Source organism: Puma concolor, chromosome D1 (genome assembly GCF_028749965.1).
Source record: "Puma concolor isolate L17-30 chromosome D1, mPumCon1.1.hap2, whole genome shotgun sequence".
NCBI classification, from domain to species: domain Eukaryota; kingdom Metazoa; phylum Chordata; class Mammalia; order Carnivora; family Felidae; genus Puma; species Puma concolor.
Window position 1 is genome coordinate 81400692 of NC_141676.1, and position 26934 is coordinate 81427625.

General features: G+C 35.2%; 1 long non-coding RNA gene across 1 annotated transcript in view; it reads right to left on the reverse strand.

Moving 5' to 3' along the window:
• Window positions 1–26934, reverse strand: part of LOC147576839 (uncharacterized) — a 100515-nt gene that overhangs the window by 39995 nt on the left and 33586 nt on the right. The window lies entirely within an intron of this gene.

Consider the following 26934-nt stretch of genomic DNA (forward strand, 5'->3'; position numbering starts at 1 on the left):
AATTTCCAAAATTCCCATTGTCAAGTGGAAAACTAGACCTAATAGTCTTAAACTTAAAGCTTTACCATTATCAGCAGTTATCTGAGTTAGAAAAACTGGCAACCAGCAGGAAGAGTTCTTCCTTTCCAACAAGGTGGCTGAAGCCCATGATGGGAGGCAGAGAGAGAGGAGAGGAGATAAAGTGTGACAAGAAGTAGATTTGAAGAATCTGACTTGCTTTTTGATATTAAAACATTCAAAGGGGAGGTCAAGGTTCAATAAACACCCCTAAAACAGATCATTACCCCTCAATTTTAATGGTATCACTGAAAGAAATTGCAGAACTTAAGATCCTTGCAGTGTTAGAAGCATGTGATGCTACACAGGAAGAACATTAATAAATTATTGGATTTTGTGTATAAACTCATTATTTTTAAAAATTATATAGTAGAGGGAAAGAGTCATGCATTCATCCTGTGTCTCTTATATAAGTGATAATGAGTCATGAAATAGTAGGTCGGGGAAGCTTCCTTTATAGAAATATTTCACCATTCGTTCTGTGCTCTGTTCTCATGGTTCTGACCTCAGCATGATCTCTTCTTTTTCATGAAGGGTACAATCAATCACATCTTAGTAGTTTTTCCTGCTGATAAAGTTTTAGTGTTGGAATAGACTCTTTGCTTTGTATTCATTGTCCATTTCAGTCCAAAATGACAGTACTTCCAATATAACTCTAAAAATATTTTGGGTGTCCTCTAGATAATTTTAGGTTTTAGTTCACTTGACAAAGGGTAAAATCACATATCTCTTCTAGATTAAGCCCTTCTGTACCTTGGGCTACTGCTGAGACTGTTCAGATAGAATACCCTTAAGCTTATTAGGAGCACTACTGTTTGATTGCAAGGATCTATAATGTATATGCTTAATTTCTATAGAAGGAATTTTTTTTAATGAAAAGGTACTCTAAGATGGTACTTTTAATTTTTTTGAGAGCTTAAAAAAGATTTTATAATCATACTCTCAACTTCATCTTTATACCCTATTTGTCTTGGCATACCTTAGATGTAATTTTTGCCCCAAAATAATTATTTTTTTAAGTTTACTCATTTATTTTGAGAGAGAGAGGGGCAGAGAGAGAGAATGAGTGATGGGTAGAGACAGGAGGATAAGGATCTGAAGCAGGCTTTGTGTTGTCAGCAGAAATCCTGATGCAGGGTTAAACTCATCAACCACGAGATCATGATCTGAGCCAAAGTAGGATGCTTAACCCACTGAGCCACCCAGGCACTCCAGATCCAGAATAATGTCATAATTTTAGTATCATTTGCTTGCTAAAAAGGGTGAAAAACTTCAAAATCATGAAGTTTTGACCCCTTTTTGTCTAACAGTTTTTTCCTTGTTCTTTCTTAAAAGTTTTTCTTTGCCCTCTTGCATTTCACTATAAAGAGTGAATAAAAACAACAACCACTACAATAACAGGTGGCACCTTTCTGGTTTTTAATCTCCTTATCCATATCACCCAGTTTATTAGTTATATTTTCTATTTTCCATATAGCTATAGGCAACAGTTACTAAACTTTCTCAATTTTTTAAGTTTATTTATTTATTTGAGAGAGACAGAGACATCACGAGTGGGAGAGGGGCAGAAAAAGGGAAAGAGAGAGAATCCCAAGCAGGATCCACACTGTCAGCACAGAGCCTGATGCAGGGCTTGATTTTACCAACTGTGAGATCATGACTTGAGTTGAATCTAAGAATTGGACCAACTGAACCAACTGAGCTACCCAGGCAAGCCTAAACTTTCTGCTACTACATAACAAAGATCTCCTTTTCTCCAGTTTCCAATAATGTTTTTTTTTTTTCACTTTCTGGAGAAGTCTCCTCTACAGCATGCTCAAAGTCCTAACCTCTACAAGTGGTGTGTTTAAGGTACTCTAAGCTTTCAATAAACTCTCCTCAAGACCATTCACCCAGTTTAGGTTGTAGCTGTGGCTGCACTCTACTTCCAGATACAAAAAATGATGCTAGTTACCTACTGCTGCATTAAAATCTATTCCGCACTTTTTCAGATTAAAACAAACCTTTATTAACACATCTTCTAAGGGTCAAGATTCTGGGAGAGGCTGTTGAGTTGGTTGGTTCTGTTCCAGGGTCTCTTATGAAGTTGGAGTCAAGCTGTCAGTCCAGGTAACAGTCTTTGCATTTAAGGGTTTGTGGATCTGATTTCAAGTTCATTAATGGGGTTTATGGACAGAAGTTTCATTCTCTCATTATGTGGGCTTCTCAGTAGGGCTACTAATGATATAGATTCTACATAGTGAGAGATTAGAGATTATAGAAAGGGAGAGAACCTCTAAAATGGGAAGCCATATTTTTTTTATAACCTAATCTTGGAGTGACATGTCTTTGCTTTTACTATATTCTATTCATTAGAAGTGGGTCATGAAGCACAGTCCATACTCAAGGGAAAGGAACGAAGCATGGTTTACTACTATCTCTTTGTAATGTAAATATGGTTAAAGAAATGGTGTATGGATTCTAGGTTGACAAGGCGTTTGATGGTGGTAATTTTGTGACATTCCTTAGTTAATTTGGGACTAAATGTTCCATCATGTGTTGGTAATGTTCAGATAAGGAAGAACACAAGTGAAACAGCAAAAGATTTGTAAGGTGTAAGTAAAGTGTCAACTGTTATATTTCTGCAGCATGAGTCATTGTCACTGATTGGCTCTCCCAGCTTGTTTGTGCATGGCAGAATTCAGGCTTGAAACTCCTCCACTTCCTACAGGATATCTTTGATTTTATCCTTCAAGTCCTGGGCCAGGTGTATGTAGAGTTAATTAGGAAAGTTCACTATTTTCTGTCTAGTTAATTAAATGCCATCAAGGTTGTAGGCTCAAATATAGGTCCTTTTTCCTACACTAGTCGAGGTTAGCTGTGAGTCACTTATACTCTGCTGTCTCTTCTGTTTCAAGAGCAACAATTTGAAATTTTTTTTAATGTTCATTTATTCTTGAGAGCATGAAGAAGGGAGGCACAGAGCAAGAGAGGGACACAGAAACCAAAGCAGGCTCCAGGCTCTGAACTGTCAGCACAGAGCCTGACCCGGGACTCAAAATCACAAGCCGTGAGATCATGACCTGAGCTGAAGTCGGACGCCCAGCTGACAGAGCCACCCAGACACTCCAAGAGCAACAATTTGAAAAAAAAAAAATACTGCATTAATTAAAGCCTATGATTTGGTCACTTCACACTTAGAAAATCTCAAGGTATGCATCCTTAATTGCCTTCAAAATAAAATCTAAATGGTAAACCCAAACTCTTATCTCTCATCAGTACCATCTGCATGTGTATATTCAAACTCACCCAAACTGCCTACTTCCCTTTTTTTCAGAGACATTATGTTTGTTAAGGCACATTGCCCTTATACATGTTCTTTCCTCTGCTGGGAACTACCTTTGTTTGGCCTTTTTTGTGGATAAAATCTTCCCATGTTTTAATAAAACTATCATGAAGCATTACTGACTGGGTTAGATTCCCTTCCTTTTTCCATACTCTAAAATATACCCTGACATGGTATTTATTGCTTGCATTTTATCTTTCTGTCTTCCTCAGTACATTATGTTTGTTAAATGAATGAATAAATGAAGTAATTTATGTGACATTAACTGAAAGGATGAAATATTAATTAACAATATGACCTTGGAGCTTAGGTACCATAACTCACATAGTTAGAGACTGTTGTGTTCTTTTACTGCCTCTCTGAAAAACAACAACTGAGCATTGCATGGATGATGCTTAAAACATTGCAGACATTCAGTGAATATAAAAAACAGAGAGTAACAGTAAATATAAAAAGCATTTTTTCTAAAGTTTATTTATTTTTGAGAGAGAGAGAGAGAGAGAGAGAGTGAGCATGCAAGAGTGTAGCGTCGGAGAGAGAGGGAGACAGGATCCAAAGCGAGCTCTGGACGCCCCAAAAGAGAAAACATTTTTAACATCAACCACAATGAGAATACACAGATAGACAATAAACTTCTTTAGCACTGCACATGAAATAAAGAACAGCTAGGACATAAAATGTAACAATTTTCTTTATTATCTGAAATGTGTGGGAAAGCTATTGATATTTTGCTTTTGGTAAAATAAAAAAAGTAGAGAAAGACATTAAAGATAAGGAGAAAACAAGAACTGTGTTTTGCTGATAATGTCTTTCAATGTCAGACATTTTTTGATTTAAAGTCAGTTGCTGAGAATGGGTCTATGAGTAAACACGTAGTATGGATTCTTCTCTCACAGAGCTACACTTTTGAGAAGGTGTAGTTATAATTCAATGTGCATCTTTGGTGCAATAAAAGGTTCTATTTTCTTAGACATATACTGTCACCATAGACACTAAAATAGAAACAAATGCAGCCTAATGAGGCAGTTGCTCATGGAGGATTTGGAGAAGCTATAGCCTAATTTTCCATACCCATTATTTGCCACAGAAGTTATAAATACGATTACTAAAAAAGTAATCATCTAATAATTACATTTAGTGTAAAGAATGGGATGAGTAAGAATTTTGTTGATTCTACTTAAAGACATGCCTGTACTGGCAATTTTATACTCACTCTAAGACTACATTACAAATATATGGAAATGATAATATTTGAGGGTACTTTGGCCCCCAAATCCCCAGGTATTTTATTATATGTTCACTGATAGCTGATATTCTTTAATTATGCACAAATTAATATTTCATGGTTTCATATATGGAAATAAATGCTAATATCCTTATTATAGCTGATGAATTGGCAGCATAGCCAACCATTCTGGGTTTCAGTTTTTATGGAAAAAAAAACAAAAACAAAAAACAGGTAAAGCTTACCTAGTAAATTGCTATGAAGAATAAAAAACATAAAGTGTGTGAAGTGCTAAGCAACCCCATGTAATAAAATATTTTAGCTACTATATTTGTTTTTGTATCTAAATATTCACCATCAAATTATTCCAGAAAATAGGTTTGAACGTAAATGGAGGAGAGGGAAAATTGAGGAACTTTCAAGTGGTAGGAAAGGGGATTGGGTGACATGCACAGAGTTGTACTAAAGGTTGAATAAATGGAACCTAGCACCAGAGACAAAGTATGAGAACATTAGAATTGTCCTGGAATTGCCAGGACCCAGATGATTTTGGCTCGCTTAACAGTGTTATATTCAATTGAGGTTATTAAGTACTTAAGAACTCAATTTTATCATCTTGTAAAATGGAATGATAATATACGTTTCATTAACTGATATGGTGTGTCCCAAAGCCCTCATCATAAATCACATTTCATTGAGTTGCTTTCGTAATGAAGATAAAATTATAATAAAAGAATCACGGTCATAACTAAAGAAAAAATTACATAAGTTGTATTATTATCCTTTTCATGACAAAGAAACTCGCTCAGAAAGTTGATATGTTGACAGTATATTTTAAGTGTCAGGCAGAACTAATGGTCGGCAAATTCTCTATAGCAGCATCTTCTAACACAGCGATTGCTGCCTACATTGGAGTCTTTAAGTATTGAATAATTTGACAAAAAATAAATAAATGACTTACCCGTGGTAGGAGGAAAACTGGGCTGCTAAATCAAGTATTCAAAACTATGCTTTTGTGGCATCAGAGCACCCTGGGTTGTTAATTCTTCCTTCCTGATGTTTCCCTCCACTTTCTTCCATTCCCTCACCTCCTGTTCATCTCTCTCTCTCTCTCTCTCTCATCCCCTGTCTCTCTCCCGTCTTTCAAAGAGAGCATACTGAGTGGTGGGCTACTGACATCTAAGTTGTAGTACAGAATTTGGGTATCTGTAAAAATGCAAAGAGGTGGCATGTAACCAATACATATCTCAGTAACTTTATTTTTTTTTTTTAATTTTTTTTTCAACGTTTATTTATTTTTGGGACAGAGAGAGACAGAGCATGAACGGGGGAGGGGCAGAGAGAGAGGGAGACTCAGAATCGGAAACAGGCTCCAGGCTCTGAGCCATCAACCCAGAGCCCGACGCCGGGCTGGAACTCACGGACCGCGAGATCGTGACCTGGCTGAAGTCTGACGCTTAACCGACTGCGCCACCCAGGCGCCCCCTCAGTAACTTTAAGCCCATCCTAGAACAGAGTATGGTATAGAACACAAAAGAATTTCTTTTTTTTTAAAGGTCAAGTTCAGCATCTTTAAGGTATAAATATAAAATATGGTAAAATAAATTTTTTCAGTAAAAATGTAATAAAATATGATAACAGATTCAGAAATTCTATTTAGCAAAAATTTCCCACTTCAGCAATATTCCATATCTGTTTATAAACAGATACTCTTTATTTATCTAAGGAGTTGTTTCTGCAACCTTCTATGATGCTTCCTAGATTTTCAAAAATCAATTTTTAAAAATCTAACATTGTCAAGGAGGCACTCAAGCTATTTTTAAGAGTTAGCACATTTTTCTTTAGGGCCTAGGGAAACTAACTGCAACTTCACTCCCAATTTTTATGGATTTATGCCTCTGTTCCAAACAGAAGCTCAAGATTAGGGTTATTTTCTACCCAGTGTATGAAACTCTGAAAAGAATATTTGATTACACTGATACCATTCTAAAGTAAATCTGGGAACAAATACATGCATAGGTTACCATACTCTCTTTAACAGAAATGACTACTCTGTTTTGGCTGAAGGGCTTGAAATGCTTTTTACAGCAAAGGTTTTTAAAGAGATAACCTTTGGGTACCCAGGATATAATCAATCCATTGAAAAGAAAATGCATGTTATCTTTTTGTTTATTTGTTTTTAATTTTTTAATGTTTATTTATTTTTGAGAGGGAGAGAGACAGAGCGTGAGCAGGGGAGGGGCAGAGAGAGAGGGAGGTAGAATCCGAAGCAGATTCCAGGCTCTGAACTGTCGGCACAGAGCTGCACATGGGGCTCGAACTCACAAGCGGCGCAGAGCTGCACATGGGGCTCAGACTCACAAGCCGTGAGATCATGACCTGAGCCAAAGTTGGAGGCTCAACCAACTGAGCCACCCAGGCGCCCTGTAAATGCATGTTTTTAATAGTGCTATATGATATGGCATTTACATTTTACTTCATATTTCTATACCTCATGCCTTCATTACATAAATATAGAAGAGTGTAATACAATATTTCAAATAACAGTCTGCTCTTAGTGGAACCTTAATGCCAATCTGTCAGAAATACTTTTCAAATATTATTTATTCATTTTTCTTTTTTTAAAGTAATTAAAGTTTTTATTATTTTGGGGAGAGAGAGAGAGACAGAGAGACAGAGAGAGAGACAGAGAGAGAAATGGGGGGCAAGCAGGGGAAGGGCAGAGAGAGAGAGAGAGAGAGAGGGAGACACAGAATCTGAAACAGGCTCCAGGTCCTGAGATGTCAGCACAGAACCCGATACAGGGATCAAATTCACAAACGGTGAGATTATGACCCAAGTCAAAGCTGGATGCTCAACCGACTGAGTCACCCAAGCACCCCTCAAATTTTATTTTGTTACACACTTCAATTTAGTAACCTTCATATATTCTGTAGTTAAGCTAACTTCACCTAAACTGGGAACTTAAATTTCCTTCTATTTGCTTCATTTTTTATCATTTTTATCTTTTTAAATTATATAATTCTAATATTCCAAGAATGTTTTTCCTTTAACTTTCTTAAATTAGTATTAAATAGAATAACCACAATATCAAATCACTATATTAAACTCTCTTTCCATTTCCCCTGCTCAATTTTCCCTTTAGTTTGAACTAGAATAGTTCTCTTGGACCATTTCAGCAACAAGTAGCTCACCAAAATATTGACTATAATGGCTATAAAAGAATAATTTTCACCAGTTTGTCTGATAACATCAAGTTCCGGTGGTTAAATATAACATTTTAAAATTTTATTCTATGTTATGTCAGTTCATGTCAAAAAATATTTTGTTCATGTGTAGTGTTTTTAACAAATTTGATTTCTTAAGTTTCTTTGGAAATTATTAACAAAATAACTTACATATCTGATTTTAAAAGCACCTAATAGTTCAGAGAAGCCATAATAAAACAATCAATCTTACCAATCCCTAATGACAGATGTTATTTTTCTTTTTACTTCTTAAATTATCAGTTCTAATTTAGTATGTAATATACTTGAATCCGCTTTTGATTTGTTATCAAAACATTATTTTTTCACTCTTTCACCTAAAATAGATAGCTCTAGATACCTTGCTGTATCCCCACTTCTTTTTTATGTCTCTCAGTTCAGTCATAGTTATTCTCAACTCTCTTTCCATTGGTCAAATCTGCATTTTCAAATGATGTACCAAAACTTTCATTCCTTCTTCCAAATTCATAGATATTATCTCTTGACTCCCCAATTTGTCAGATGTAGATATCATTAATCTTCTCCCTCATCATCTCTTTTCCACTCTTTTATTTCCCATGTCCCAGTCTCAGTGCTGTAAATCTATTTTTGTATTTCCAAGTTAGAAATATTTTATTATATATTAATTCAAAGTTAGATCTTCTAAGATTTGTCTGTGGTTTTTGTTTGTCTGTTTCTTGGGGTTTTTGTTTTATTGTTGTTATTATTTGTAAGTAAAACGTCAGTAAAAAAAAATCTAATTTTCATAATTGTAATTACTTTCAGGAAGAAGTAATACCCTGTGTAGTGAAGAACTGACTTTACCCAAAGAAGGGTCTAGTCTTTGCCCTTTTCCACAGGGAGAAGACCTCTAGGATCATGGGAGGTCATGCTTGATAGGACTGTCTTGGTTTTCCTGGAAGCTTTGTCCACTGCAAAGTCTAACAATGTGATATATGATGGAGGCATTGGACACACCATATAAATCCCCATCTCCCAAGAACCTGAAGACTAAAGCCATTAACCTTAACCCCCAAGTTCAGCCACACAAGCAGTATGCAATCAAGTCCTAATAAACTGTGGACACCAAAGGATTGAGTGAGCTTCTCTGTTTGGCAATACTCTGTGTGTATGGTCCTCATGTGGCAGGAGAAGGCCACAAGAAGAAGACAATCAGAAGCTCCATGTTTGGACTGCCTGAACTTTGTATTTTTTCTCCCTTCACTTGGTAGATTTTAATTGTATACTTTCACTATTCTAGAAAACAGTAATAAGTATAGCACTTTCCTGAGGGTCACTTTCCTGAGATCATCCCTTAATTTGTCCAAGGTTGGACCTGAATTCAATAACTTTCCCTTCCTTATTTTAACTACTCATTTTGCTAACATTTGCTAATACTTGATTTTTCTGGAGATAAACTTTGAGTCCTTGCAAATATGAAAAGCTGTCCTCATCTTTTTTTGATAAATTTAACTGAAATAAATTATAAACCGGAAACCATTTTCCTAGTGGATTTTGAAGACTTTGCTCTATTGTCTCCCTAGAATATATCTTTTCTCTTTAATTTCCTATCGAGAGATAGGAATATTTGTTTGTTTAACAAAGGAGATTTCTTGGCCTTATCGTCAAACCACACTAGTATACTTTCTTGCTCGCTATTTGATCTCCAGCATGTAGAACAGTGTCTCCTATAAGTAGGGTCACAATAAATATTCATTGATCTTTTACAGACTGGATTCAATGTTCTTTTAATATATCTTCATTATTATAATAGCTTTATTAGGCAAATAAAATTTTTTAAATTAGAAAAAATTAGATTTCTTATAAACATACTTGTATTTTCTTCCATTTTGTTTATTTTCTTAATTCATTATGATATCTATTTGTAGTTATTCTTCTTAGAACTGTATCCTTCTGTTTGGCCACACTCCTCTGAGAAGATTCTTTTTAGAGTTTTAGGCCATTTCATTTCTCATTTTTAGCTATTGTGGTTACTTTAAGCTCACAGTTTTATAGTCAGAAGTTATATAGAACATGAAATTTTCTATAGTAAACTATTCTTGGATTTTTCTTATCATTATATTTTAAGTAAAATGTGTGTTTTAAATAGAACCAAAATCTCTAAGTTCTACATGTATAATATCAATAAATAGATGCATTTAATGCATTTATTCATTCACTTAAGAAATATTTAATAGTGTGTGAGTCAGAATAATATAATAGTATCAGAATAATAATATAGTATCTATACACCAGGGGTACAAAAATGAAGAGAATATAAGGATTAGTTGTTGTATTATTAACTAGTTATTGTATTAAGTTATATTAGTACATTTGGATGTATATTTATAACATATAAGTATATATATAACATATAAGCATATAAAAGTTATTAACTGCAGGTACAAATATTGTAAACATATATAATTTTAACATAATCACTGTAATTATCTCAAAGGAAGAAATTTCAATACTTTTGGAACCTACACCAAAACAAAAAGTGGGATGATTAAAATGTCAGCAGAATAAAATTTGAAATATTGTATCACATTATTGAACAGCCAATTTAAAATGTTATATCCATTAGCATCCATCATCCAAGGTGGTGAAAGTGTTTAGAGCTAACCATTTGAATTTCATTACTTCAGATAAGATGTGGTATTGCAGATTCAGCCTTATGTCTTTTTTATGGTTAAAATTTATAACCAAATAACATTTGAACAAAAGAAAAACCCTCTTGTCTATAAATATATTGTCATTTAAATAGATGCTACACACATAGTAGGCTCTCTATAAATAAGCAATGAATTATTGAATTCGAAATTTAGATACAAAAAAGAAATTGAGGGGCGCCTGGGTGGCGCAGTCGGTTAAGCGTCCGACTTCAGCCAGGTCACGATCTCGCGCTCCGTGAGTTCGAGCCCCGCGTCGGGCTCTGGGCTGATGGCTCAGAGCCTGGAGCCTGTTTCCAATTCTGTGTCTCCCTCTCTCTGCCCCTCCCCCGTTCATGCTCTGTCTCTCTCTGTCCCAAAAATAAATAAATGTTGAAAAAAAAAAAAATAATAAATAAATAAATAAATAAATAAATAAATAAAAAAATTGAGTTGCATAGAAAAAAATCCCTGGGGAATTAAAAGTAATCACCATACATAAATATTCACATTAGATAATTGTGTTTCAAATTCAAAATTTCATAGTAAATTAAAATATCTTGTCACTGAAAAGGAATGTCTCATTTTATGTGCTTGTGGGTGTGCATAATACTCAAATAAGCTTTTAAATAAATACCTGTGATTACAAAATAATGTTTACTTGTAATTTGGGGCATTTCCTAGCATCATGAACTATTTAATGAGGATAATAAGAATCTACTCATCTCCAATAATCAGGTAAAGTAGTGTTTATAAAAGAAAAAAATTCTAACTTAAGAATGTATGTTCTAATGTGTTTATTGTACAGCTCAGTCACAATACAGTGGAGTGCTAAATATCAGTTTTATTTTTAGTAAGTGTATAAGAAAATACTAATTTATAGCAATAATAATCATCACTTAGTACTTTTTTGAAAGTATATAGTCATACCATCCTAATTTTCTTTCTGAAAACCAAAATTAAAACAATATGATTACATTTATGATGGATGTAGAATAACATAACTTCCACCAAAGAACAAGTAAAAGCTGAAATTTTATTTCAAAATTTCTAGCTTCAAAAAATTGGAAAGAATGTGAGGCAACCAAACCTAACAGAGACAAAAATCAAGAAATAGGAGAAACAGGGCACCTGGGTGGTTCAGTTGGTTGAGCCTTGACTTTTGTTCATGTCATAATCTCACAGCTTGAGAGTTCGAGCCCCGTGTCGGGCTCTGTGCTGACAGCTCATAGCCTGTCTCCTCCATCTGATTCTGTGTCTCACTCTACCTCTGCCCCTCCCTTGCTCATGCTCTGTCTCTCTCTCTCCCTCAAAAATAAGTAAACATTAAAAAAAAATTTTTAATAAGTAAATAAAAAAGAAAAAGGAGAAACAACTAAAAAAGATGAGCTGACATTTTGCAACTCTTGTTTTCTTTCAAGACATCTGTCAATTCTGGACAATGGGCAAAAAGTTAAGGATTGGGAAAGTGCCCAGGCCAAGAATTGCCACTAAGAGGAAGGAAAACCAACATAGAAATGACATTCTTTTTGTGCTTCCTAAATAAAACAAAACAAAACAAACAAAAAACCCAAACAAACAAACAAAACAGCTACATACAAGAGACTTCTATAATTGTAGTGAGAAGAAAGCGTGGGAAATTGAGTTCAGAACCCCATCAGTTTTCACAACAGGGCATTCACTTCTTAAGAATTCAATTGTTAAGTTTACTAGTGTTGGAGATTTAAACACTAAGTAGATAGCCTCACTGCATGAGTTCTGACAGCCAGTGGGACTTAACATCTGGAATGTTAAAAGTCAACAGCTCTGCTCTCGGAGAGCGGGGAGGGCAAGAGGAAACTTGGAGGGATGGTTGTTGAGCCCTGGGACACAGAGCTCAACTCGGCAGGGAACAAAGGCACTGGCCAGTGCCATCTCCCTCACCCATCCCCCCAGCCAAAATCCCAAAGGGAACCAGTTCCCCTCACAGAACTTGCTTGCACCCTGCAAACACCCAACGTTGTGCTTCTGTGGATCCATCACTCTGAAGGGTCAGCCTCCCTCCTGGTGCTGCAAGGCCCCTCCCACAGGGGACCACCAAAAGCAAAGCTAGCTGAGTCTTCCCCTCCCGCCCCGGATCCACCCAACTAATACGCCAGATCCCATCAAAGCAGTACCACAAGCCTGGCAGTGTGCAAGTAGCCCACAAAGGGGCCACACCACTTCACACTGAGTCCCACCCCTGGGAGAGGGGAAGATAAGGTACACACCAGTCTGACTATGGCTCCAGCAATGTGCTGGGGACAGATATCAGGTCTGACTGTTGCCCAGCCCACAACACAAGTTACTCCAGACAGCACAGGGGAAGTGCCCTGCAGTTCCACGCCACTCCATGAACTATACAAAATGATGAAACGGAAGAATTATCCTCAAAAGAAACTCCAGGAAGTAGCAACAGCTAACAAATTGATCAAAAACAATTTAAGCAATATAATGGAGCAAGAACTTAGAATAATAGTCATAAAATTAATCGCTGGGCTTGAAAAAACTATAGAGGACAGCAGAGAATCTATTGCTACAGAGATGAAGGGACTAAGAAATAGTCAGGAGGAGCTAAAAAAATGTTATAAATGAAGTGCAAAATAAAATGGAGGTGACCACAGCTTGGATTGAAAATGCAGAGGAGAGAATAGGTGAACTAGAAGATAAAATTATGGAAAAAGAGGAAGCTGAGAAAAAGAGAGATAAAAAAACCTAAGAGTATGAGGGGAAAATTAGAGAACTAAGTGATATTCCAGAAGAGGAATATTCCAGAATATTCCAGAAGAGGAAGAGAGAGAGAAAGGGACTGAAGGTGTACTTGAACAAATCATAGCTGAGAACTTCCCTGAACTGGGGAAGGAAAAAGGCATTGAAATCCAAGAGGCACAGAGAACTCCCTTCAGACGTAACTTGAATCGATCTTTTGCACGACATATCATAGTGAAACTGGCAAAATACAAGGATAAAGAGAAAATTCTGAAAGCAGCTAGGGATAAACAGCCTCTAACTTATAAAGGGAGACCCATAAGACTAGTGGCAGACCTAACTACTGAAACTTGGCAGGCCAGAAAGGAATGGGAGGAAATCTTCAATGTGATGAACAGAAAAAATATGCAGCCGAAAATCCTTTATCCAGCAAGTCTCTCATTCAGAATAGAAAGAGAGCTAAAGGTCTTCCCAAACAAACAAAAACTGAAGGAATTCATCACCACTAAAACAGCCCTATAAGAGATCCTAAGGGGGATCCTGTGAATGAAATGTTGCAAGGACCACAAAGTACCAGAGATATCACTATAAGCATGCAACCTACAGACATCACAATGACTCTAAACCCATACCTTTCTATAATAACACTGAATGTAAATGGACTAAATGTGCCAACCAAAAGACATAGGGTATCAAAATGGATGAAAAACAAGACCCATCTATTAGCTGTCTACAAGAGACTCATTTTAGACCTGAGGACACCTTCAGATTGAAAGTGAGGGGATGGAAAACTATCTATCATGCTACTGGAAGTCAAAAGAAAGCTGGAGTAGCCATACTTATATCAGACAAACTAGACTTTAAATTAAAGGCTGGAACAAGAGATGAAGAAGGGCATTATATAATAATTACAGGGTCTATCCAGCAGGAAGAGCTAACAGTTATAAATGTCTATGCACCAAATATGGCAGCACCCAATTATATAAAACAATTGATCACAAACATAAGCAACTTTATTGATAAGAATATGGAAATTGCAGGGGACTTTAATAATCCACTTACAACAATGTATAGATCATCTAGACACAGGATCAATAAAGAAACAAAGGTCCTGAATGATACATTGGATCAGATGGACTTGACAGATCTATTTAGAGCTCTCCATCCCAACGCAACAGAATATAGTTTCTTCTCGAGTGCACATGGAACATTCTCCAAGATAGATCACTTACTGGGTCACAAAACAGCCTTTCATAAGTATATAAGAATTGATATCACCATGCACACTTTCAGACCACAATGCTATGAAGCTTGAAATCAACCACAAGAAAAAGTCTGGAAAACCTCCAAAAGCATGGAGGTTAAAGAACACCTTACTACAGAATGAATGGTCAACCAGGCAATTAGAGAAGAAATTAAAAGATATATGGAAACAAATGAAAATGAAAATACAACAATCCAAATGCTGTGGGATGCAGCAAAGGCAGTCCTGAGAGGAAAATACATTGCCATCCAGGCCAGCTCAAGAAACAAGAAAAATCCCAAATACAAAATCTAACAGCACACCTAAAGGAAATAGAAGCAGAACAGCAAAGACACCCCAAATCCAGCAGAAGAAGAGAAATAATAAAGATCAGAGGAGAAATAAATAATATAGAATCTAAAAAATCTGTAGAGCAGATCAATGAAACCAAGAGTTGTTTTTTTTGAAAAAATAAACAAAATTGATAAACCTCTAGCCAAGTTTCTCAAAAAGAAAAGGGAGATGACCCAAATAGATAAAATCATGAATGAAAATGGAATTATTATAACCAATCCCTCAGAAATACAGGCAATTATCAGGCAATACTATGAAAAATTATATGCCAAAAAACTGGACAATCTGGAAGAAATGGACAAATTCCTAAGCACCCACACACTTCCAAAACTCAAAAAGGAAGAAACAGAAAACTAGAACAGACCCATAACCAGCGAAGAAATTGAATCAGTTATCAAAAATCTCCCAACAAATAAGAGGCCAGGACCAGATGGCTTCCCTGGGGAATTCTAACAGAGATAATACCTATCCTTCTCAAGGATTTAAAGCAGAGATAATACCTATCCTTCTCAAGCTATTCCAAAAAATAGAAAGGGAAGGAAAACTTCCAGACTCATTCTATGAAGCCAGCATTACTTTGATTCCTAAACCAGACAGAGACCCAGCAAAAAAAGAGAACTATAGGCCAATATCCCTGATGAATATGGATGCAAAAATTCTCAATAAGATACTGGCAAATCGAATTCAACAGCATATAAAAAGAATTATTCACCATGATCAAGTGGGATTCATTCCTGGGCTGCAGGGCTGGTTCAACATCTGCAAATCAATCAATGTGATACATCACATTAATAAAAGAAAAGATAAGAACCATATGATCCTGTCAATCAATGCAGAAAAAGCATTTGGCAAAATTCAGCATCTTTTTTAATAAAAACCCTTGAGAAAGTCGGGATAGAAGGAACATACTTAAACATCATAAAAGTCATTTATGGAAAGTCCACAGCTAATATCATCCTCAATGGGGAAAAACTTGAGAGCTTTCCCCCTGAGATCAGGAACAAGACAGGTATGTCCACTCACACTGCTGTTGCTTAACGTAGTGTTGGAAGTGTTAGCATCAGCAATCAGACAACAAAAGGAGATCAAAGGCATCAAAATTGGCAAAGATGAAGTCAAGCTTTCGCTTTTTGCAGATGACATGATATTATACGTGGAAAATCCGATAGACTCCACCAAAAGTCTGCTAGAACTGATACATGAATTCAGCAAAGTTGCAGGATACAAAATCAATGTACACAAATCAGTTGCATTCTTACACACTAATAATGAAGCAACAGAAAGACAAATAAATAAACTGATCCCATTTCCAATTGCACCAAGAAGCATAAAACACCTAGGAATAAACCTAACCAAAGATGTAAAAGATTTGTATGCTGAAAAGTATAGAAAGCTTATGAAGGAAATTGAAGAAGATAGAAAGAAATGGAAAAAACATTCCATGCTCATGGATTGGAAGAATAAATATTGTTAAACTGTCAATACTACCGAAAGCTATCTACACATTCAATGCAATCCCAATCAAAATTGCATCAGCTTTCTTCTCGAAGCCAGAACAAGCAATCCTAAAATTTGTATGGAACCACAAAAGACCCCGAATAGCCAAAGTAATTTTGAAGATGAAGACCAAAGTGGGAGGCATCACAATCCAAGACATTAGCCTTTACTACAAAGCTGTAATGATCAAGACAGCAAGGTATTGGCACAAAAAGAAAGACTAAAGAGTGTTTTTGGTGGATAAAAGACAGTCATTCTAGACTGAGGTATAAGAAGCAGAAGGAAAAGATTATACTTAAGAAGGTAAACGTTTGGGCTAAATATACTGGATATAGCTACACAAAATAATAATTATAATGTAAACATTAAATACATGTAGAATTAAAATACACAAAAGCAAAAGTGGGAAATTTTGTATATCACTGACATTGCTGGAAGCAATAATTTATCTTAGATAAAATAAGTCTAGAATCCATGCTTCATTTTTATTTGAACTACTTAATAAAATAATGTACATAAAATAAGCTGATCATATAAACTAAAAAGTACTTCAAAAGAAGGCAAGGAAGTGGAGTACACTGAAACAAATAGTAAGATGGTAGATATAAATATTTTATATGTATATATGTGTATATACATGTATGTATACATGTAACTATTAAGTGTCAAAAAACTAAATACTAAACAAAAAACAATAATTATCATTCTAGAATTGTAATAAAAAGTGCGTTATATATTCCTTACTAGAGACACACCTTAAATATATGTGCACATAGAGACTAAAATTAAAGGATGAAAAGGGTCTAAGATGGTGGTCTAGGAAGATCCTGAATTCACTCCCATGAAGACACTGAATCTGCAAATACATATGAATCATTTCCCTCTGAAAAGAATATGAAAACTAGATGAACTTCTTCTCCACAAAAAAATGATAAAAGGACTACAGTGAGACACTTAGGAGTAGAGACACAGTCTCAGCCACAGCAAACTACCCCCCACCCCGCCAGCATGGCAACACACTACAGAGAAGGATCTCACTCATCTGGTGCTTCTAGAGGAGTGAGTGGTTGGTGCCCCATATCAGGCATCCCAACGTTTGGGATCTACACTGTAAAGACAAGCTCCAGAAAGTGCCTGGCTTGGGAAACCAATGAGGCTAGCATCCAAGGAACCCAAAGTGTTATAAGAAACTGAGACTCTTCTTTGAAAAGCCTGGGATGTGGGTTCATTCACCCCTGGATTCAGCATAAAACACCAATTTGAAAAGCACCCAGACTATAAGTGAAGGAGATTCATTTGCTGGTCTGAGGCACCTACTCAAGAAGCAGAGCAGTTGGACATCTCTCTAGAGTTAGAGGTGCTGGCACATGCCCTGTGTACTTGCCATTTATACTACTAACACTTGGCAGATGTGCTTATATGAGGCACCATCCTGCTATTTCACTCGGATGGAGAAAGTAAACAGTCCTGGCACTGACCCACTTCCTTGCTGAAGCCAGAGAGTGTGATGCTATGTTCCTCTGCTCCCTAGCTGGAGCAGGTAAGTGCAAATAATTGCAGCATTCTACTGCTCCCTTGCTAAAGGTGGCAAGCTCTGGTGGTTGTAACACTCCCACAAACCCTGGCTGGGGATGGCAAGTACAAGTGATAACAGCATTACCTTACACTCACTCTCGGGCCAGCATACACACTCAGAAAAGGCACTCTCTTGCAGCATTGCTGAAGCTCATGTGTGCAACGTGGAGTCAAAACACTTTCTCACTGCTTTTCTGAGGTGGGTGAGTATGCCTCACTGTGTATACTTTCTGGATGCTCTACTAAACCCAGAAGGTTCACACAAACGACACAGGGAACAATACACACAGGGGATAAATTGTCTTGTCTTGGGGTTAGCATTTCTGAGCTCTATGGAACTATTACAATCAGAAGGACAGTTGCTGGCAAGCCAACACCTCCAGAGCACTGTACAGATATCAGAAGCATACCCCTAGAATTCCTATGAAAATTTTATATTTACTTATACTGGAGATTCAGCCTGAGGGCATCTGTGCTCTCATTTTTATGAGCTAATACAATCACTGTGTAAAAGCATGGTTTGGGGGATGGGGGATAGTGGAGAGTCCTGGAAAAGTTTGGCAGAGGAGAGACCATGAGTACAGGTTCTAGTTGAATAAGAAGACCTGTCTCCACTTTCATTCACAAAAAAAGAATGGGACCCTTCCACCCATAGTTGCTACAGCAATTAGGCAAGAAAAAAAAAAAAAAGAGCCATCCAAATTAAAAAAGAAGATGAAAAACTACATATAGACTTAAGTGACACATTAAACTAGATGTACATAGTAGACATATATAGAAAATACTACCCAAAAGCAACAAATGCACACTCTTCTCAAGTGCACATGAAACATTTCTCAGGGTATCATATATTAGGCCAGAAGACAAGTCTAAATATATTCAATAAGTTCAAAATCATATCAAGCATCTTCTTTAACTACAACAGTATAAAACTAGAAATAATTAGGACAGAATTTGAAAAAATACAAATTTGTGGAGATGAAACATGTTACTGAACAACAGTAGCAACAACCATAACAACAACTGGGTTATCAAATAAACCAAAGGAGAAATTTAAAAATATGTAAACGCAAATGAAAACAGAAAAATGACAAAATCGTTGTGATGTAGCAAAGAATTATTAAACTGGAAGCTCATGGGGCGCCTGGCTAGCTTGGTTGAGCATCTGGCTTCGGCTCAGGTCATGATCTCAGTTTGTGGGTTCAAGCCCCACATCAGGCTCTGTGCTGACAGCTCAGAGCCTGGAGACTGCTTTGGATTCTGTGTCTCCCTCTCTCTCTGCTCCTCCCCCGCTCATACTCTGTCTCTTTGTCCTTCAAAAATAAATTATAAAAACATTAAAAAATTTTTAAAATGTAAGTTCATAGGAATAGAGAAATAAGAAAAAAAATCTCAAATGAGCAATCTAACTTTACATCTAACAAAACTAGAAAAAAGAAGAGTTTAAAGCCCAAAGCTAGTCAACGGAAGGAAATAATAAAGATCAGAGCAGAGATAAGTGAAATAGAGACTAGACAATAGAAAAGATAAATAAAGCTAAGAGATGGTTCTTTGAAAAGATAAAAGTTAAAAATAGAATTACCTTATGAGTCAGCAATTGCATTACTAGGTATTTAACCAAAGGATACAAAAATACAGATGTGAAGGGGGACATGCACATCAATGTCTATAGCAGCATTATCAACAATAGACAAACTATGGAGAGCTCAACTGTCCATCTACTGATGAATGGATAAAGAAAATGTGGCGCATATATATATATATATATATATATATATATATATAATGAAATATTATATATATAATGAAATATTATATATATAATGAAGTATTATATATAATGAAATATTATATATATAATGAAATATTATATATATAATGAAATATTATTCAGCCATCAAAAAGAATGAAATCTTGTCATTTGCAATGATGTGGATGGAGCTAGAGTATATTAGGCTAAGTGAAATAAGTCAGTCAGAGAAAGACAAAGGTCATATGATTTCACTCATATGTGTAATTTAAGAAACAAAACAGATGAACATATAGGATGGGGGAAAAAAAGAGAGAAGGAAACAAACCATAAGAGACTCTTTATGATAGAGAACAAACTGAGGGTTGACCGAGGGAGGTGGGTGGGAGGTGGGCTAGATGGGCGATGAGTATTAAGGAGATCACTTGCGATGAACAGTGTGTACTGTATCAAGTAATGAAACACTGAATTCTATTCCTGAAACCAATATTGCACTGTGTGTTAACTAACTGGAATTTGAGTAAAAATTTGAGAAGAAAAATAAAGCAAATTAACCCAAACTATGGAAAAAGGAGGGGGGAAATAGAAAAAAAATAAGAATGTAAATTAATGGAATAGAAAGTAGAAAAATCAAGGAAATAAAAAGTTGTTTTTTAAGACTAATAAAATTAATATAACTCTAACAAGACTGATGAATTAAAAAAAAACAAGAATAGGAAAAATTAACCTAACACTAGGAATGAAAAAGTGTTCATCACTATATATATTTCAGATGCAAAAAGGATGTAAGACAATATTAATAATCCTATAGCAATAAACAAAATTTCCCATTAAATAGAAAAATTCCAAGAAATACACAGGTTATAAAAATAAAAAGAATACGAAGGAGATGGAGAAGGAAAGGAATGAAAAGAAGTAGGAGAGAAGAAAGAAAGAGAGAAAGAAAAAAAGAAAGAAAGAAAGAAAAAGAAAAAGAAAGGAAAGAAAGAACAAGCATGTAGGATATTGAAATTGTTTTATATTTATTTAAAAATTGAATCCACATTTAAAACTTTGCTGAAGAAGATCTGTAAGCTAAAATTGATTCTTCAGTATTTTTTTTCATATGTTAAAGACAAAAAGTACACTAACTTTTCTTCAGACAAATCCATTGTATTGGAAAAGAGAAAATATTTCTGAATTAATTTTATGACAACATAACCTTAGCATTAAACAGGACAATAAAATTTAAAAAAAAGAGAGAATTTGCAGGTAAGTAATTTCTTTGTAATAGATGCAGAATTTCTAAGCAAAATATTAGTAAGTAGAATATAGTGATATGTTAAAAAAGATAATGCTTTCTAACTAAGTTGTGTTAATTTCAGAATGAACATTTGGTAACAGGTCAGGCAATGTAACTGACAAATTCAGTGGGGAAAAAAAAAGAAGGAGACAAATTATATGATTTTGTTAATACATGAAGATGTCAGTGAAATTCAACACCAACTCAAAATTCAAAACCTCTCAGTAAACTGGAAATGGAAAGAACTTCCTAATCTGATGAATTTTGTGTTAGGCTGCTTTTAGAAAAGTTCCTAATGATTTCTGCTTTCTGGTGTTTGTGACCTTGTATAACCCTTTTCTTCTGATAACGCCTGATCTAGTAACTTCTTATGGATAGAAAATAGTAAAATTAATGGAATGAAATGTCCAACATTACATTTTAAAAGGCTATAATGTCCATCTCTGTCCCACTCACCCTCAATCTACTTGCTTTATCATTTTGTTGAAGCCAGCTACCATTTTGTGAGTTGCCTTATAAAGAGTTCCAAATGGCAAAGAATAAGTGGACTCCAGTCAATATCCAGTAAGGAATTGAAGTCCTAGTCCAACAACCCATGAGAAAGTGAATTCTGCTTATAAACACACTGAGTGATCTTGGAATTGGAGGCTGCCTAGGCTGACATTTTGATTAGACTTGAAAAAGACTGGAGGCAAAGGACCCAGCTAAACCACACTCAAATTCCTTATGCAGGAAACTTAGAGAAAAGAAATACTAATTTTATAAGTCATTAGCCTAAGGTGGTAATTATTAAAAAGCAATAGATAACTAATTCAAGTATCTAAAAAAAATACAGCAACTTAAATAATTATTTAAAATTTTATTCCTAAGTTTGAGAACAAAACAAGAAAAATCATCATTTTTTAGAGATCATTTTTATTAGAGATTCTAGGTAGATCATAAACTATTTTAAAAAGTAACATTACACTAGTTTCCAAAACATTAAAACTTAGAAAAACATTAAAACTTAGAAATGAATGAAATAAACATTCAAAACCTCTACAGTGAACATTACAAAACATTATTGGAAGGAATTAAAATCCTAAGGAAATGATAGGATAGACTATATTTATAGGTTATCAGACCAATCTTTTGAGAATGATAATCCCACCTAAACTAATCTATAGAGTCACTGAAATACCAATCAAAGGTGCAGGTGGATTTCTGAGACATTGGCAGGCTGATATTAAAACATATATTGAATAGTAAAGGGCTAAGAACAGCCAAGACGATTCTGAAAAAGAACAACAATGGCACCAAATGGAGAATTTCTACTACCAGATCTCAAAGCTTATTTTAAATTAAGCAGTTAACCCTTTGCAGTACTGGGGAAAGGATAAATGCATAGACCAGAATAGAGTTCATGAAGAGACCACATACATACATCTGATTTAAGAAAATGTGATGCTGCAGTACGGTGAAGAAAGGATGGCCCTTTTCAATAAAAGACTTAAATTGTTTAATTATAAATCCATATGAAAGTACATAACCCTTGTCCCTTACCTCATAGCTTAAATGAAAATCAATTCCAGATGGACTGTGTATCTAATCATAAAAGGGAAACCTTTGTTTTTTTTTTTAAATAACACAGTTAATATTTCTTAACTGAACATAAACACACCATAAATATTAATCATAAAATAAATTTTTAAAATGTTATATGACATTAAACTCTTCTGTGCATTAACAATCATTATCGAGAGGGTTAAATGTAAAGTCAAAACAGGAAAATAAAATTCACAATACATAAATTTGAAAAAATTTGAAAAATGTATTGATAGAATATAGGAAGAACACTTACATATCAAGGAGAAAAAATAACTACAAAAAGAGATATCCAAATGAGAAAAAAAAAAAAAAAAAAAACAACATCACTGAGTCATGCAACAAAATGGATGAATCTAAGAAAAAAAAAAACAGTAAAATAAGCCAAGTTGAAAAATACGAATACTACAAGATTCCATTCATAGAAAATTCGGTAACACATAAACTAATATATGGTGTTGGAAATTGAGGGAGTCATTATCCCTGGTATGTTGATTAGTAACTGAAAGGAAGCACAATGAGGATTTTGGCACATTATTAATATTCTATTATCTAGCCTACCACTGATTACATGAGTGTGTTCAGCTTATAAAATTATGTTGTAGGGGTGCCTGGGTGGCTCAGTCAGTTAAGTGACCGACTTCAGCTCAGGTCATGATCTCACAGTTCGTGGGTTTGAGCCCCGTGCAGGGCTCTGTGCTGAACAATTGATCAGAGCCAGGAGCCTGCTTCCGATTCTGTGTCTCCTCCTCTCTCAGCCCCTACCCTGCTTGTGCTCTGTCTCACTCTGTCTTTCAAAAATAAATAAATGTAAAAAATATAAATAAATTGTTATAATAATATATAATAATAGCTTATACAAATCAGCAAACGGTACACATTGTTTGCAATTTTTACAAATCCTCTTTGTATGATATTTTTAATAAATAGATTATCAGTTTAGATATCTATATTCTAAACATCATTCCAAGTTGTTCCATCCAAAACAATACTTATCTAAGAAATCCATTCGCTAAAACTTCTGGTGAAGCTGAGCCAAAATGAAACAAGCCTTATACATTTTATTTAGGAGTACCTTTTTATGTGTAAATGCATAGTGAGGATTATTTTACATTTGGTACACACACACACACACATCTGTAAATGGAAGTTTAATTTATGTAGTTAAAATTTCTCCAAGTCTTACAGGTTTAGTAAGCAGGGATGAGGTTATAATAAAAATTACAAAAGCAATAACCATTTCTGAACCTCAAGTCTCCACCTGTACTTTTGTCCCACCCTTTACAACATTGCCCTCACTAATCCCTTCAAGTTATATTCTGTAGTCCCTATGTGTTCTTGTCATTTTACAAATCTTTGTCAGCTCATTTCCCATCTATTATTTTCTTCCTTGTCTCTTCCCTTAGCAGGGCCTGCTGCAGAGGCCTGTGCTGCCCAAAAATTTCATAAGATTAGCCATAGCGGTTACCGCTTTAGCTAGCACTCGTTCTTAAAATTTTTTTTTTTTTATTTTCAACGATTATTTATTTTTGGGACAGAGAGACTGAGCATGAACGGGGGAGGGGCAGAGAGAGAAGGAGACACAGAATCGGAAACAGGCTCCAGGCTCTGAGCCATCAGCCCAGAGTCCAACGCGGGGCTCGAATTCACGGACCGCGAGACCGTGACCTGGCTGAAGTCAGACGCTTAACCGACTGCGCCACCCAGGCGCCCCAGGTAGCACTCGTTCTTAAAGTGCTCTAAAGCTTCCCCGCTGTGTGAAAGCCACCATGCTGTGACAAACCAACCATGCTTGACTCTCCTCTGATATACTAGGGTCCAGGGTATATCTATGCTCCTGTCATTTTTGCAGATGCCCAGTGCTGGATTATGGGCCATGATTCAGAAACATATCACTTGGAATTAGGGACAATAATAAAAATGTACATAGAATTCTATGTAATATTAAATATTTAAAAATAAAGCAAACAAACCAAAAATTCCAACACATATAACTAACTCCATGCGTACATGATATATATTTTGTCAAAACTATGAGTTGAGAAAAATTATATTTTGAAATGTTTAGGTGAAGTGCACTGATTTTTCAGGAGCACAGTTGAAAGTCTGCATGTGTGAATTCTATATGCAGGTGTTTATACAAAATTTTCAGGACTTATTTGTTCTTGTGCTTCTTCATTTTTCTATTTTTACTATATTTCATATTATACTACACTCAAAAGTTAAGACTAAAAAATGATTGAAATGTAACAAAAAGATTATTAATTCTAATATTTGATATCAAAATGTAAAATCAATAAATATTCTAAAACCTCCATTCTGAAACAATAGTATCAGTCCTGGGGAATTATATGAACATAAAACCAATTCATTATTACTGTATTAATTATTGTTTTTAATCATGTTTGAGATAACGTGGAAATAATAATGTGAGATAAAATGAATAAAAGTAAATTCTAATAATAAATTCTTTTTAATGGTGAATTAACTTATTTTTAGAAGACACACTTAATGAAAAACAAAATTGTTGGGTACATGAAAATATGCATGACTGGAGAAGGCTGACAAATAGTACTTATGCCAAAGAAGAATTTCACAGTACTGACTATCCCAAGAAAGTGTTCCAGAATATCTCACTTGTCAAATTGCCTGAATATATCAAGACTGACTGATAAGATTCTTTATGACCCAAAGGTATAAATTTACAAACTAATCTAGTTTTTCTTAGAGGCTAAAATATTCAAAGACCTGTATTATAGTAACCCTTCGAAATATCCAAATAGTGCTGAGGTTGAAGCAAGATAAAGCTATCAAGAAAGGTTAGCTTGTACCTTGCTACAAAATCATGTAAAAGGAGTCACTGAAGATGAAACTTTCTGAGGATATTTCATTGGCATTATGAGCTCATTATTTGTATTTCCAATAAAGCCAGACATTCAAGTAAACTCACCAACTATCATAGCTTTATAGCCAGGAGACTATGTTAGGACCGCCATAAAGGACTGTGCTAGATATGCCTGCCATTGATGAGGGAGACCCCTGAGGAGAGTGAATGGAGGCTGAAATCAAGCTTTCACACCTCTCACATGTGAATAGATAGGCACGGTGCCGCAGGAAAGTGGGCACCCTTAGAATTAGTTCAAAAGTATAACCTAGAGGTGACTATGGGGGATATCATGAGTGTGTGTGTGTGTGTGTTATGGCAATTAGAAATCATTTCGATAAGTCACAAGTTCCATTTCAAATATCTACCATATAATATACAATAAAATAGTTAATAAAATGTCAGCATCTAATAAACTAAGGAAAAAATCCTTGATGATTTTCACTTCTGAGAGACAGAGGGAAAATGTTTCATCAAATGATAATTTAGAGTTGTATATTTCATTTTCCACTTTCCTTTGTCTCCCAAGCATGCTTGTGACACCTACAAAGTTTACAAATAGTATGAGCTTAGTTAAAATATTCCCTACAGTCCACCAAATTGCTAATTTAACCTCTCTCCTGTTTTCTAGGTAGACAGATACAATTTTACTCAATGCTTTATAACAAACATAGTCCACTCTATGTCATATTCCATGGGGCTAGGAGGAAAACAATAATTGCCTCCCCATTTTTAGGTCCAAAAATGTCCTCAGAAACCTCCCACAATTTAAGACTTCAAGCAGGTCTCTCTGGTCTTATATTCACATTGGTTATACTGATATAGGCATTATCCTTGCCACCATGATTTCTGAAAGGTAGATATATAGTTCTATAGCTGTCTGGCATTGTAGATTTTTGTCAAGTCAAAGGTTCCTTTTCCATATAACCATTCTTCTTTGAGATCCTATCTTATCACTAAAACCTTCAAGGTAGTATAGGACACAGCTAATTCTGGATCCAATGAGTCCCCACCAATTCTTTCCAGACCAGAGAAAGTACTTCTTCATCAAGTACAGTCATGCTTTCTTTGTGGCTCGTTTCTTTTCTAGAAAAATTATGCTTAAACTTCCCAATGAGGAGTTGGGAAACGAAATACTAAAAAGGGAACTTCTTCTTCAAGAAGATTCATTTTTTAATGGTATAAATGTGTCCCAAAGCAAAGAAAATTATATACTTCGCTATCTTCTTGTAACAAGAAAGAAACAAAACAAACTAAAAACACAAAATAGTATTTTAGTTAATTATTTTGTCATTCTCTATAGTATACTTAACTTTACTGCATAGACAATCCATTTCTCATTCTGAGATTTTTTTTTAAGAGCAGGTAGACTCCTCAGGGCACTACTCTTTTCACACAGTTGCTAACTACTTCAATATTGTTTTCATTTATTTTCCTTGTTTCATTGAGTGTAAGCCTTCAAGAGTAGGCAGTGTTATTTGACTCCTAGCCCAATGCTTCCAATCAATTCCTTAGTTACAGAACTCTTCCCAGTT